A 15,311-nucleotide genomic window follows, 5' to 3' on the forward strand; every position below is an offset into this window, starting at 1 on the left:
GTCTGGAGGTATGTGCTTTCACACTTCTGTCCCTCTTGCTTGATGGGAGAGGGGAGAAGAAGGAGTGACTGTGGTGAGACTTGTCCTTGATTATGCTGGTGGCCTTTCCAGAAGCAGCATAAAGTGTATTTGGAGTCAATGGAAAGGAGGTTGGTTTGTGTGATGGCCTGGGCTGTGTCCACAATTCTCTGCAATTTCTTGCGGCCTTGGATTAAATGGATTTCAACTTGATAGTTGAACGGTACAAGATGGTGGCAGAAACGTGGCTACTCTTTGTGTACGGCCTCGGAAAAATCGACATTTTTTTACACCACAATAATTGCACTCTTGTGCTATGTATGATTGTGCTTATGTATAGCATGATTTTACTGGATTGCATACAAAACAAAGCATTTCACTCTATGTAACTACATGTAACAATAACGTACATGTGACTGTTGTCTCGGAGGGTTCTCTGGATACAAATGAGATGAAACGCAACCCACAGTTACTTAATTTTGAATGAAGTAATTGATATTGTTGCATTAAATATGAATTGCTTATTTAAGCAGAGATGGTTATCACGACAAATTAGTTATAGGTGTTAAACTTGCAATGTATTAGCTCCTGTTTTCTGTACTCCACTTCTCAAATTCAATTACATTCATTTCCACATCTCCTGCTGGATGATGGTAGATTATGCCGTGATGGTTTATTTCTGTTCTCTTTGTCAAGTAACTGAACGAAACGAATCTGTTCATTTCCTACACAGTACTGGTTAACATATTTATTGTTGTGTAAGAAGTTTGCATTACTGGTTCTAAATTGAATATATTCTCTTACATTTGAAAGTATTTCTATTCTTCAAACCTGCTTTATTAATCTCTGATAACTTCAGTCAATGAAAGAGGAAGAAAATTCAATATGAGAGCAGTACTATGAACACATGTCGAATCCACTGGACAAGGCTGCAAATTGCCACAGGAAGCTTTCTGCAATTTTATCCTTTTAAGTAATACTCGACCAAGTGGACCTGTTGGGCCCAAACCTCTCCTGCATTGGTGCAGCACCCACTACCCCTCCCCTCTTCCTCCCCACTACCCGCCTCCTCTCCCTTCCCTCTCCCCCACCCCCCTCTCCCCCCTCCCTTCTCCCTGCCTCCCCTCCCTCTCTCCTCCCCTCTCCTCCCCTCTCCTCCCCACTCCTCCCTTCCCCCTCCCCACTCCCCCCCCTCCATCTCCCTCAACCCCCTTTATCCTCCCTCCTCCCCCCCTATCTCCATCCCCCCTCCCTCCACCCCCTCCCTCCCTCCTGCATTGGTGCAGCACCCTCTCCTCCCCCCTCCCCTTCCCCCTCCCTCCACCCCCTTCCCCCTCCCACTCCCCCCTTCCCCTCCCCCCACTCTATCCCCTTCAACCCCCCTTATCCTCCCTCCTCCCCCTCCCTCCCCCCTCCCTAGATAGATTTAAACTTTAAAATGTGAATAACTTAAAAAATATAACACCGATATCAATGAAACTTCATCCATTAGCACCAAAGGGAGGACGGTGAGTAAGGTGGGCCTAAAATTGTCGCGCTATCGTGTACCGTTTTGGCTGTAGTTCAGGAACAAACAAACAAACAAACGAGAGTTTTAGTATATAGATTCTGTTCTTTTGTTCTTCGTTCCAAAATAAACAATATCACATTTTTCCATCAGTTGTCAACATTTTGCCTATTAATTTAACCGATCAATATCTCTCTGTAAATCATTTGTATCTCCGCTGCAACATGCCTTTTTGTTTAAACAAACCTGTCAATTGTTTTGTTTCTCCAAGTCAGTGTCTTCATGGGAAGTTTCCTTCCCTCACCTTTTGCAAAACTCCATTAGCATTGGAACAATGAAAAGGCTCATTTGTCCGTGTGCCTCGCTTTGGCAGCACCTATTCTAAATTTGGAACGATGCAGAGAAGATTAGCATGGCCCTGTGCAAGGACGACATGCAGATTCATGAAGCGTTCCGTATTATTTACAGGCAGCACAGTATCGCAGCTGGTAGAGCTGCTGCACCACAGTGCCAGAGTCCGGGTTCAATCCTAACCTTGGATTCTATCTGCATGGAGTTTGCACGTTCTCCATGTGAACGCTTGAGTTGGAAACAGGTGCACCTGTTTCCTCCCACGTCCCAAAGATGTGTGGGTTTGTAGGTAATTAGCCTCAGTAAATTGTCTCCAGTGTGTAGGGAGATGATGGGTAAGTGGGATAACATAGAACTTGTGTGAACTTGATGATCAGCATGGACTCGGTGGGCCAAAGGGCCTGTTTCTATGACGTATTTCTAAAACTAAAATAATGGAACTCTTTAGCTTCCTTTTTCCCTTATGTTGTCAGCTTATCAACCCTGGAATCTAGCTTGGATACAACTATTTTATGATTTTTTTTTGGTATCTTAAAATGATGCAGAGCACATAGTTCCTAGCTTTAAAGTTCTGTCATCATAACTTCTGCATCAAACTGAAATAAAACTAAGATCATAACCTCGTAATATTGCTGACCTGCATGTAGCTAAGCATTTTAATGAAAACTTTCCATGCATGAAGCTCAGCAAATCAAATTAGTTAGGCTGGTGAAAGAATAATTAAGATTGATAGCAAGAAGAAATTCCTAATTGCGAAGAAAAGTCTACATTGGAATGTTGTTTACAAATGATTAGGTACAAACTTCGGTCTCTTTCAAGGTACTATTAGGTGATTTGATGATCGCGTTGAAATGGTTCTCCTTGGATGGATATGCTAATGCACATCTGTTATCTTTAGAACTGAAAACAAGTCAACTGGAAGTTGCTGTGCATTGGGATTAATATTGCATTGAAATTTAAGTCTCAGTTTTTGTGACCAGAATTTTATCTCTAACATAAATAAATATGCATAGAAAAGCACATTATGGTGGATGGTGAGAAAGTGGACAATAAAACATTAATGCAGGTTGGGACCAGCTTTTCAATTTCACTTATCTGGATGAAGTGTCCATCAAACTTTTGCAGGATAGAAAAAGTTGTATTTGAAAACTCTCAAAGTGATTCAGCACCAACAAAACGAAAAATTAGTTTCAATCAATGTCACTCACCAAAGTTTACAGCTCATCGGCAATCATGAAAAAAATAAGTTTAAGATTAATTTAAAATTAAAGACATTTTGGACAGGTACATGGATGGAAAAGGTTTAGAGGGATATGGGCCAAACATGGGCAGTGTAGATGGGGCATTTTGGTCGGTGCGGGCAAGTTAGGCTGAAGGGCCTGTTACCACGCTGTTTGATTCATACAAATTGTATGAAAAAATAAATCACATCCCAGTGGTGTTTAAGATCAAGTTTTTTCTTCAAATTAGAGTCATAGAGAAATACAGTGTGGAAACAGGTCGCTCGGCCCACTTGCCCACACCGGCTAATGTGCCCCAGCTGCAGTAGTCCCACTTGCCTATGCTTGGTCCATATCCCTCCAAACCTGTCCCATACATGTACCTGTCTAACTGTTCCTTAAACGTTGGGATAGTCCCTGCCTCAACTACCTCCTCAGCCAGATTGTTCCATTCACCCACCACCCTTTGTGTGAAAAAGTTACCCCTCAGATTCCTATTAAATCGTTTCCCCCTCACCTCAAACCTATATCCTCTGGTTCTCAATTCACCTACTCTGGGCAAGAGACTCTGTGCATCTACCCGATTTATTCCTCTAATAATTTTATACACTTCTATAAGATCACCCCTCATCCTCCTGCGCTCCAGGGAATATAGTCCCAGCCTACTCAGCCTCTCCCTATAGCTCAGACCCTCTAGTCCTGGCAACATCCTCGCAAATCTTCTCTGTACCCTTTCCAGTTTGACTATAACATGGTGCCCACAACTGAACATAATACTCTAAATGCAGTCTCACCAATGTCTTATGGAACTGCAACATGGCCTCCCAATTTCTATACTCAATACTGTGATTGATGAAGGCCAATGTACCAAAAGCCTTTTTGACCACCTTATCTACCTGCAACTCGACCTTCAAGGAACCATGCACCTGCACACCTAGATCCCTCTGCTCTACCACACTCCCAAGAGGTCTACCATTCACTGGGTAGGTCCTGCCCATGCTAGACTTCCCAAAATGCAACACCTCACATTTCTCTGTATTAAATTCCATCAACCATTCCTCAGACGACCTGGCCATCGATCAACATCCTGCCATCTTCACTATCTGCAAAGCCACCAACTTTTGTATCATCAGCAAACTTGCTAATCTTGCCATGTATGTTCTCATCCAAATCACTGATGTAGATAACAAACAGTATGCGGGCCCAGCACCGAACCCTGAGGCACACCACTTGTCACAGGCCTCCAGTCCGAGAAGCAACCTTCCACCATCACCTTCTGCTTCCTTCCATGAAGCCAATTTTCTGTCCATTCAGCTATCTCTCCTTGGATCCCATGCGATCTAACCTTCCAGAGCATCTTATCATGTGGAACCTTGTCAAATACCTCACTGAAATCCATGTATACAGCATCTACAGATCTGCCCTCATCGACCTTTTTGATCACGTCTTCAAAAAACTCAATCAAATTTGTGAGACACGACTTCCACATACAAAACCATGCTGACTATCCCTAATCAGCCCTTGCCCATCCAAATGCCTGTATAACCTATCCATCAGAATACCCTCTAGTAACTTTCCAACTACAGATGTTTAGCTCACTGGCCTAGAGTTTCCAGCATTTTCCCTGCAGCCCTTCTTGCATAGAATTAAATGCATTTTTCCTAAAAAAAGGAATATAGGACTTTAGTTTTAATGCTCGGTGGACTAACTGGATTGTTTCAAACTTAAAATCCTTAAAACGTATCCGTAGTAACCCTGGAGAGATGAGATCCACGCTGATCTGGAAACAGTCCTTCAGCAACTGGGTGGCGGTATTTAAGTGATAGGAGTAGAATTAAGCCATTCGGCCCATCGTCTACTCCACTATTCAATCATGGCTGATCTATTTCTCCCTCCTAACCCCATTCTGCCTTCTCCACGTAACCTCTGACACCTCTACTAATCAAAAATCTATCCCTGCTTTAAAAATATCCACTGATATCCACTATGAGGGGAAGCTGGCCAAGAATATAAAGAAAGACAGTAAAAGCTTCTTTAGATATGTTAAGAGAAAAAGAGTAGCAAAGTCAAATGTGGGTCCCTGGAAGGCAGACACAGGTGAAATTATTATGCGTAACAAGGAAATGGCAGTTGAACAGGTACTTTGGATCTGTCTTCACTAAGGAAGACACAAACAATCTCCCAGATGTACTGGAGGACAGAGGATCTAGGGGGGGGTAGAGGAACTGAAAGAAATTTGCATTTGGCGAGAAATAGTATTGGATAGATTAATGGGACTGACGGATGATAAATCCCCTGGGCCTGATAGTCTGTATCTCAGGGTCCTCAGGGAGGTGGCTCTAGAAATAGTGGATGCATTGGTGATCATTTTCCAATGTTCAATAGATTCAGGATCAGTTCCTGTGGATTGAAGGATAGCTTTTCAAGAAAGGAGCGAGAGAGAAAACGGGGAATTACAGACCAGTTAGCCTGACCGGTGGTGGGAAAGATGCTGGAGTCAATTATTAAAGAGGTAATAACGGTGCATTTGGATAGCAGTAAAATGATAAGTCCAAGTCATCATGGATTTATGAAAGGGAAATCATGCTTGACTAATCTTCTGGAATTTTTTGAGGATGTGACAAGTAAAATGGATGAAGGGGAGCCAGTGGATGTAGTGTATCTAGACTTTCAGAAAGCCTTTGATAAGGTCCCACACGGGAGATTGGTGAGTAAAATTAGAGCACATGGTATTGGGGGTAGGGGGTTGACATGGATAGAAAATTGGTTGGCAGACAGGAAGCAAAGAGTAGGAGTAAATGGGTCCTTTTCAGAATGGCAGGCAGTGGCGAGTGGCGTGCCGCAAGGCTCGTTGTTGGGGTTCAACTGTTTACCATATATATTAATGATTTGGAAGAGGGAATTAGAAGCAACACTAGCAAGTTTGCGGATGACACAAAGCTGGGTCGCAGTGTGAACTGTGAAGAGGATGTTAGGAGGTTGCAGGGTGTCCTAGACAGGTTGAGTGAGTGAGCAGATGCGTGGCAGATGCAGTATAATATAGATAAATGTGAGGTTATCCACTTTGGCGGCAAAAACAAGGAGGCAGATTATTATCTCAATGATAATTCAGTCTGAAGAAGGGTCTCGACCCGAAACGTCACCCATTCCTTCTCTCCCGAGATGCTGCCTGACCTGCTGAGTTACTCCAGCATTTTGTGAATAAATCGATTTGTACCAGCATCTGCAGTTATTTTCTTATATTATCTCAATGATGTTAGGTTAGGTAAGGGGGAGGTGCAGCGAGACCTGGGTGTCCTTGTACACCAGTCACTGAAAGTTGGTGTGCAGGTACAGCAGGCAGTGAAGAAAGCTAATGGCATGTTGGCCTTCATAACGAGAGGATTTCAGTATAGGAGTAAAGAGGTTCTTTTGCAGTTGTATAGGGCCCTGGTAAGATCACATCTGGAGTATTCTGTACAGTTTTGGTCTCCTAATTTGTGGAAGGACATCCTTGTAATTGAGGCAGTGCAGCGTAGGCTCACGAGATTGATCCCTGGGATGACGGGACTGTCATATGAGGAAAGATTGAAAAGACAAGGCTTGTATTCACTGGAGTTTAGAAGGATGAGAGGGGATCTTATAGAAACATTTAAAATTATAAAAGGACTGGACAAGCTAGATGCAGGAAAAATTGTTCCCAATGTTGGGCGAGTCCAGAACCAGGGGCCACAGTCTTAGAATAAAGGGGAGGCCATTTAAAACTGAGGTGAGAAGGAACTTTTTCACCCAGAGAGTTGTGAATTTGTGGAATTCTCTGCCACAGAGGGCAGTGGAAGCCAAATCACTGGATGGATTTAAGAGAGAGTTAGACAGAGCTCTAGGGGCTAGTGGAATCAAGGGATATGGGGAGAAGGCAGGCAGGGGTTATTGATTGTGGGCGATCAGCCATGATCACAATGAATGGTGGTGCTGGCTTGAAGGGCCGAATGACCTCCTCCTGCACCTATTTTCTATGTTTCTATTTCTATGACTGGGCCTCCACAGCATTTATGGCAATGAATTCCATAGATTCACCACCCTTTAACTAAAGACATTTCTCCTCATCTCCTTCCTAAAAGAACTTCCTTTAACTTTGAGGCTATGACCTCTAGTTCTAGACTCTACCACGAGTGGAAACATCCTCTCAACATCCACTCTATCCAAGCCTTTCACTATTCTGTATATTTCAATGAGGTCCCCCCTCATTCTTCCAAACTCCAGCAAGTACAAGCCCAGTGCCGACAAATGCTCAACATAGGTTAACCTACTCATTCCTGGGTCAACATAGGTTAACCTACTCATTCCTGGGTCAACATAGGTTAACCTACTCATTCCTGGGTCATCCTTGTAAACCTCCTCTGGACCATCTCCAGAGCCAGCACATCCTTCCTCAGATATGGTGCCCAAAATTGCTCACAATGTTCCAAGTACGGGCTTACCAGCGCCTTATAGCATCAGCATTGCATCCCTGGAGGACCCTGGCGGTGTCCTTCTGTCACAGCTGGCAGGGACACTCCTCAGTAGTTATGATATTTGGGTTTCTCCTGCCTTGAAGATGGTCATGATCACAACATCTTTGAGGTCCCCCTCAACATACTTCTCTTTAAAGATTTGAGTGATGAAGCTGTCTTGCCGCGCAACAGTAGTAATAAAAATGCAAGGAACAGTATCAGTCACCATATGTGGAACTTCTCGGCCTCTCTAAACCTTTACCTCCATCAGCAAGGAGTAACTGTGGAGCGCCCTCGTCAAACGCAGCTGTCCACAGATCAACTCCATCTGTGCTTGCTCCATTAAAGTCTTGGTATTCACCAATGGATCTACAACTAAACTATTCTTATAATGACTGGTATCAGTCAAGACTGTACTATTTTCCTAAGCTTACTTGCCTCAATTTTTGCCTTCAATCACAACAAAATTCTAATCGGACCTAATCTTCGGTATACAGGTGATGATTGTGTTTAGATGTACTCAGAGGACTCTCTCTGAGAATTATCAATGCTTTTCATTGGGAGGATGAATCTTACACTTAACATCCACAGTATAAAGGCCCATTTCCAACTTGCTCCTGCTGCACCATACTGCCGGCAGATAACTAAGCTTCGTGGTAAGACCATGGAGAATATTGACCACTTACCTTTATCATATCTTGGCAAAGACATTTATCATTGATGTCTCTGAAGCACTAGAACAGCCAATGGTTATTTGAGGAAAATGGTATTTGAAAATTGGACAGCAGTGATCCCTACCTTTCTATATGCTTCTGTGATCTGCATTACCTACACCAGGTGTCTCAAGGCACTGGAAATACCACCAGTGCTGTAAGATCCTCCTTCCTCAACAGAAGGGGAAGTGAACAAACATCAGTGCCCTTTCCCAGGCCATCATGGACCTCATCTGCTGTTTCAGAACCCAAAAGACACAGTGAAGGTAAGTTATCCTCAATCCCGAGGAACTGCCAATGATGAGAAGATCCTCAATTTTGGGCACCATATCTGAGGAAGGTTCATAATAAAATATTCATGTATTCGTGCTTGTTCTTAGTCCATATCCTACTTGAATGTTGAAACGGTTGATTCCCGGACACTGCGATATCTGGTTAGTAATTTTAGTTAAATGATTTTTATTTTGTCCTAATTTGTGTGAAATGAGTCAACTCTGTTTTTACATTTCTATTGTATTTGCCTTCACATTTCAGATAACATACATGCATTCGTTGGATGCTTTCAAGAGAGAGCTGGATAGAGCTCTTAAGGATAGCGGAGTGAGGGGGTATGGGGAGAAGGCAGGAACGGGGTACTGATTGAGAGTGATCAGCCATGATCGCATTGAATGGCGGTGCTGGCTCGAAGGGCTGAATGGCCTACTCCTGCACCTATTGTCTATTGTCTATTGTCATTGTTCGTACCCCCATGCCACCTCCTGTCTCTTCCACCACCCTCAGCCTCCTCCCCCTTAAAGGCTCCAGCTTCGCTAATGGTTTCCATCATCTTCATCCAGTCTAACCTAGAATGGTTTGAAAGTTGTCCTTAATCTTTACTCCCCATGAGGAATGCCACTGTAGATTGATTAATATCTAAAAACATACTGAGAATTGCATTGTGCTTAATTGTTCAAGTGGAAAGTGGATTCTGAATGTAATTATCAGTCAAAATGTCACCGAGCTTGCCATGATTATAGCAATGCAATCATAAAACTGTAAATTGGAACTGATTATCCAAAGCAAGAACATATTTCCACAGTGATCAGTTGGCCTAATTCTACAATATACCATGATTAATGCGATCAAAACAAATGCACAAAATAATTTGTTTTCTTATACTGCCCAATTTGGAATCTTAAAATTATGCAGAGATCTCAGTTTTGAAACAAATGAACATTCAATTATTGCATTAGTAGTTTGCATTTTCAAACAATCGAGTTTCACAATGAAATCATTTTAAAAGTAGTCAATGAATAATAACTGGGATAATTAATTGACAAATTATGTGGATGTAGGAATTAAAAATGGAAGTTGAAAAATGGTATGGCAATTAATGGATTAATAAATATTTATAAAATGGTTAACAAATGGTTGAAAATACCTTGCACCAATTTAAGGGATTTACAGGTTGCATGTGCGTGATAAAACAGGATAACCATTTGCTCTGACTCTGCAGCAACCAGTTTACAGCACAGAAATGAAGGGGAAGAGAGAGGGTGGACTCAAGTTTACTTGATTTTACTTCATGCACAGTTATTGTACTGTCGTAGAACAGATATTTTGAAACGAGGGTCACCTTCTTGCATTCAAGAAAATGTGCAGATTTTGCAAACTATACTCAAAATTTCATTAGTTTGGTTAAAGTTGTTTTTGATGTAGTCAATGGTGGTAACCAGGCACAGTTTTGCTGTTAAAACAAAAAATATGTTTATCTGTGCGACTTGAACTTATGGAAGTACTTTACTCTTTAAGCACATTAATAAAGGAACCGTTTGAGAGAAAATAACACCTCAACAAATCAGAGAAAATAAGAACTTTACATTAGAGTTATCGTTTATGAGCACTTTGATGTTAGAAATGATTTTAAAATAAACTACGGTCCAGATTTAAATATTTTTTAGATGTACTCTAACTTTTAAGAACTATACCAATATTCAATGTTTATCTTGTAAATGAACAGGCACCTCCATGTAAATGTTTAAAGGATCTTGCATGGCTATTTCAGAATCCTGGAAACAGCATTCTGTTGGAATTTAAGGTTTACTTGGTGTGTGTATGAGTCAGTTTTCCAGTGGCTCTGTGATATGATGATGTTGATAAACCTCCAGTGGCTCTGTGATATGATGATGTCGAAGCCACACGCAATCCCCAGTCTGTGCTTGTTTTGTTAATCTCATAGATTCAGAATGTCCCAGAGTGAATGCAACATCTCCACCTGTCAGTGTTAATCATCATTTCTGTTGGAGCATTGCATATCTCATTGTCAGCTGAGAATGGATTTGGACTCGGTTGTAATATCCTCTACAGTTCAATAAACTAATTAAGCATATTCTCAAGCTTGCACATGAAGAATAACCACTTGTCCATTAGCCAATACCATGGAAAGGAAGAAAATTGATGACAGAAAAGAAAAAAGTCATGTCTTCTGCTCTATAACAAGTCGACTGTGCTACATATGAAATAAAGGAGCATTTGAAAGTTTCACAATCCTGCATAATTACCGGTCATGTAGGAAATAAAAAGATTAGAAGTCAATTGGTACCTTCCTCTCTCGTGCTCTTGGGAGAAGAATGGAATGCATTATGAGCTGTCTGCCACTGAGCATGCATAAGCTGCCATTTATTATGTAGGGCTGGATTTCTTATTGCTTATCATCAGAGAGATGAGTTTGTTTTGTGGTGGTAGGATTATGCCATGCAAAAAGTAATGCATTATTTTGCTCTTAATGTGAATTCAATTTAAGGTGGCAAATCACTTTGAGTCATTCCTGGTGCCATAAATCCTGCTCGTTTAATTGCTGTTCCTGCTTGAAATAGAATTGAATTATATATGTAATATCAAAAGAAAAGAACAAGAAATGACTTTTATTCTGATTAAAGATAACAATCTGATATTTTATATCTGCAATCTGGCAGATAAATATTACATTCTAGTTCTACAGACTGTTAGATGTCAATCTATTCATGTTTTATACATCAAAGGAAGTTGCAAAGTCTAAGAGGTTAAATTGGTGCTTTGCTTTACAAGAGACTAATAATGCATGCATGCAAAACATGCCATATTTCACATCACAGCAAAATGTTTGTCATATGTTTTGATCAACACAGACAAACTTGGTCCTTATTGTAATAAACTATGAACCCTCCACATGTTATGAATTTATTAAATGAGGATCAATGAAGAATCTGAGTACGGTTTCTGTCCATTGACATAATTTCTGATTTGTTTGTTCCCTTTTTGCCACTAAAACCTTGCCACTATGTTCCAGGGAATTCTTGAATAGGGATGCGGGTTGCTACCATTTTAGCACATGTGAAGCAGGTTTGCAGATTATAAATTCCTAAGTCATTGGAGCAGAATTAGGCCATTTGGCCCATTGAGTCTACTCCGCCATTCAGTCATGGCTGATCTACCTTTCCTTCTCAACCCCATTCTCCTGCCTTCTCTCCATAACCTTTGACGCCCTTACAGATCAAGAATCTGTCAATCTCTGCTTTAACTTACTTACTTACTTTATTACAGACTCAGGGTCCAGATAAAAGACATTACATTGAATAAATTACATACAAAAGCAAAATAAATTACTTACAAAAGCACAATAAATTACTTACAAAAGCACAATAAATTACATACAAAAGCACAATAAATTACATACAAAAGCACAATACATGATTTTAAACCAAGAATGAAAAAAATCAGTGTCCTACAACGAGACAACTATACCAATGTCTCTACAGCTGGGATTGGTAGTGTGTAGTGCTAAGCCTTATGTTTGAAAAGGCCAAGATGGTTTCATTTTCAGAGTCATTAATCTGGCAAATAAATTTATAAATAAGATTTCTCTGGCCCAGAGTAGAAAGGTCAGATTGGGAATGGGAGGGGGAGTTAAAGAGCTGAGCAACCGGGAGATCAGGAAGGTTAAGGCGGACTGAGCGGAGGTGTTCAGCGAAACGATCGCCGAACCTACGATTGGTCTTGACGATCAATATACAGGAGTTGACACCTGGGGCAGCGAATACAGTAGATGAGGTTGGAGGAGTGTAGGTGAACCTCTGCCTCACCTGAAAAGGCTATCGGGGTCCTTGGATGGAGTCGAGGGGGGAGGTAAAGGGGCAGGTGTTGCATCTCCTGCGGTTACAGGGGAAAGTACCTGGGGAGGGGTGGTTTGGGTGGGAAGGATGAATTGACCAGGGAGTTGCAGAGGGAACGGTCTTTGCGGAAAGCAGAAAGGGGTGGAGATGGGAAGATGTGCAACCGCAGGAGATGCAACACCTGTCCCTTTACCTCCACCCCACGACTCCATCCAAGGAACCCAACAGTCTTTTCAGGTGAGGCAGAGGTTCACTTGCACCTCCTCCAACCTCATCTACTGTATCTGCTGTTTCAGGTGTCAACTCCTGTATATCGGCGAGACTGAGCATAGGCTCGCCGATCGTTTCGCTGAACACTTCTGCTCAGTCCGCCTTAACCTACCTGATCTCTGGGAATCTAGGATTCTGGGAATAACACAGAAGGTGCAGGATAAGTTCATTCCAAAGAGGGAGAAAGATTCTAAGGGGAGTAAGAGGCAACCATGGCCGACAAGGGAAGTCAAGGACAGTATAAAAATAAAGGAGAGGAAGTATAACATAGCAAAGATGGGCGGGAAGCCAGAGGATTGGAACTCTTTTAAAGAGGGAGGCAGTGAATAGTGGGGTACCGGAAGGATCGGTGCTGGGACCACAGCTATTTACAATATACATTAATGACTTAGATGAAGGGATTAAAGGTAACATTAGCAAATTTGCGGATGACACAAAGCTCGATGGCAGTGTGAACTGTGATGAGGATGCTATGAGGATGCAGGGTGACTTGGACAGGTTGTGTGAGTGGGCAAATGCGTGGCAGATGCAGTTTAATGTGAATAAATGTGAGGTTATCCACTTTGGTAGTAATAACAGGAAGGCAGATTATTATCTGAATGGTGTCAAGTTAGGAAATGGGGAAGTACAAAGAGATCTGGGTGTCCTTGTTCATCAGTCACTTAAAGTTAGCATGCAGGTACAGCAGGCAGTGAAGAAAGCTAATGGCATGTTGGCCTTTATGACAAGAGGAGTTGAGTATAGGAGGTCCTTCTGCAGTTGTACAGGGCCCTAGTGAGACCCCACCTGGAGTACTGTGTACAGATTTTGTCTCCAAATTTGAGGAAGGATATTCTTGCTATTGAGGGCGTACAGCGTAGGTTTACTAGGTTAATTCCCATAATGGCGGGTCTGTCTATGTTGAAAGACTGGAGCGACTAGGCTTGTATACGCTGGAATTTAGAAGGATGAGAGGGGATCTTATTGAAACATATAAGATTATGAAGGGATTGGACACGTTAGAGGCAGGAAACATGTTCCCAATGTTGGGGGGAGTCCAGAACGAGGGGCCACAGTTTAAGAATAGGGGGTAGGCCATTTAGAACGGAAATGAGGAAAAACCTTTTCAGTCAGAGAGTTGTAAATCTGTGGAATTCTCTGCCTCAGAAGGCAATGGACAGCAAATCTCTGGATGCTTTCAAGCGAGAGCTAGATAGAGCTCTTAAAGATAGTGGAGTCAAGGTATATGGGGAGAAGGCTGGAACGGGGTGCTGATTGTGAATGATCAGCCATGATCGCATTGAATGACGGTGCTGGCTCGAAGGGCCGAATGACCTACTCCTGCACCTATTGTCTATTGTCTATCTCCCGATGGCTCAGCACTTTAACTCCACCTCCCATTCCCAATCTGACCTTTCTGTCCTGGGCCTCCTCCATTGTCAGAGTGAGGCCCAGCGCAAATTGGAGGAACAGCACCTCATATTTCGCTTGGGTAGCTTACACCCCAGCGGTATGAACATTGACTTCTCTAACTTCAAGTAGCCCTTGCTTTCCCTCTCTCTCCATCCCCTCCCCCTTCCCAATTCTCCCACCAGTCTTACCCTCTCAGACTACATTCTATCTCTGTCCCACCCACTCCCTTGACATCAGTCTGTAGAAGGGTCTCGACCCGAAACATCACCCATTCCTTCTCTCCAGAGATGCTTCCTATTCCAATGGTAATGCTTCATGCAGTCGGATATAGATCTACAATCTTGTCTCTACCATTTTTCCTGCTCTGACTCCCATTGACACTCTTATACTTTTATACACTGTCCTAGATTTTTTTTCGAAAATCACACAAAATACAGGAGTAACTCAGCAGGTCAGGCAGCATCTCTGGAGAACATGAATGGGTGACATTTTAGGTCGGGACCCTTCTTCGGACTTTTTCAACCTAGAAGATCGACCAGTTAGAAGGATGAGGGTAGCAGATCACCACATTCGTATTCTCCTACTCACTCATTTATAGTTTTGAGATACAACAGTGTACCTCCAATGTACCTACATAGTTATTGGGTTAAAGTTAGTTAACGTCCCTTGTTACAATGCTGTGGGAGTTCTTTTCCAAACTGTTCTGCTTCAAGAAAGGTGGCACATATCATCTCCTGGAGGGCAATTAGCAATGTGTATGTACAATCAATGCTGATCTTGTCAATGATGCCCACAATCGACAAAGGGATAAAAAATATGTTATGTGAGAGGAACAATTAGCTATTTATTAGATATTAGTTATTTATCATCATCAAAAAGATTATATATATATATATAATTGCTTCTAACTGACTTTGGAATGGCGGAAGAATTGTAAAGCTACATAAGAAAGTGGCCTTTTGAGAAGTTTGTGGTTCTCTTGTCAGATCTTATTGCTCACGGGACTACTGTTCAAGAGTATTATTGATAACAGGAGAATACAGATGAAAGTAGGGCAGGAACCCATGTCTGCATTTGTCCATGCTGGCATGCTACTTTATCTTTCATATCCAGTTAAACATTTCTAGCTACCTGCAAAGTTAATGAAAAATTACACATTTGCTCAATGAGTTAATTGCTAAATTTAATGTACAAGATATGGTAATGAAGTGTGCAAAACCTTTTACAGTGAATCCAAT

At 42.0% G+C, this 15,311-nt stretch overlaps 1 protein-coding gene and 1 non-coding gene across 2 annotated transcripts in view; both read left to right on the forward strand.

Moving 5' to 3' along the window:
* LOC144604190 (contactin-associated protein-like 2) overlaps positions 1–15,311 on the forward strand; it is a 1,366,128-nt gene that overhangs the window by 1,162,552 nt on the left and 188,265 nt on the right. The gene's annotated exons all lie outside the window — the stretch shown is intronic.
* Positions 1,882–1,988, forward strand: LOC144611132 (U6 spliceosomal RNA). Its single transcript, XR_013549484.1, has one exon. It is a non-coding gene; the product is annotated as a U6 spliceosomal RNA (small nuclear RNA).

Source organism: Rhinoraja longicauda, chromosome 2 (assembly GCF_053455715.1).
Source record: "Rhinoraja longicauda isolate Sanriku21f chromosome 2, sRhiLon1.1, whole genome shotgun sequence".
NCBI lineage: Eukaryota > Metazoa > Chordata > Chondrichthyes > Rajiformes > Arhynchobatidae > Rhinoraja > Rhinoraja longicauda.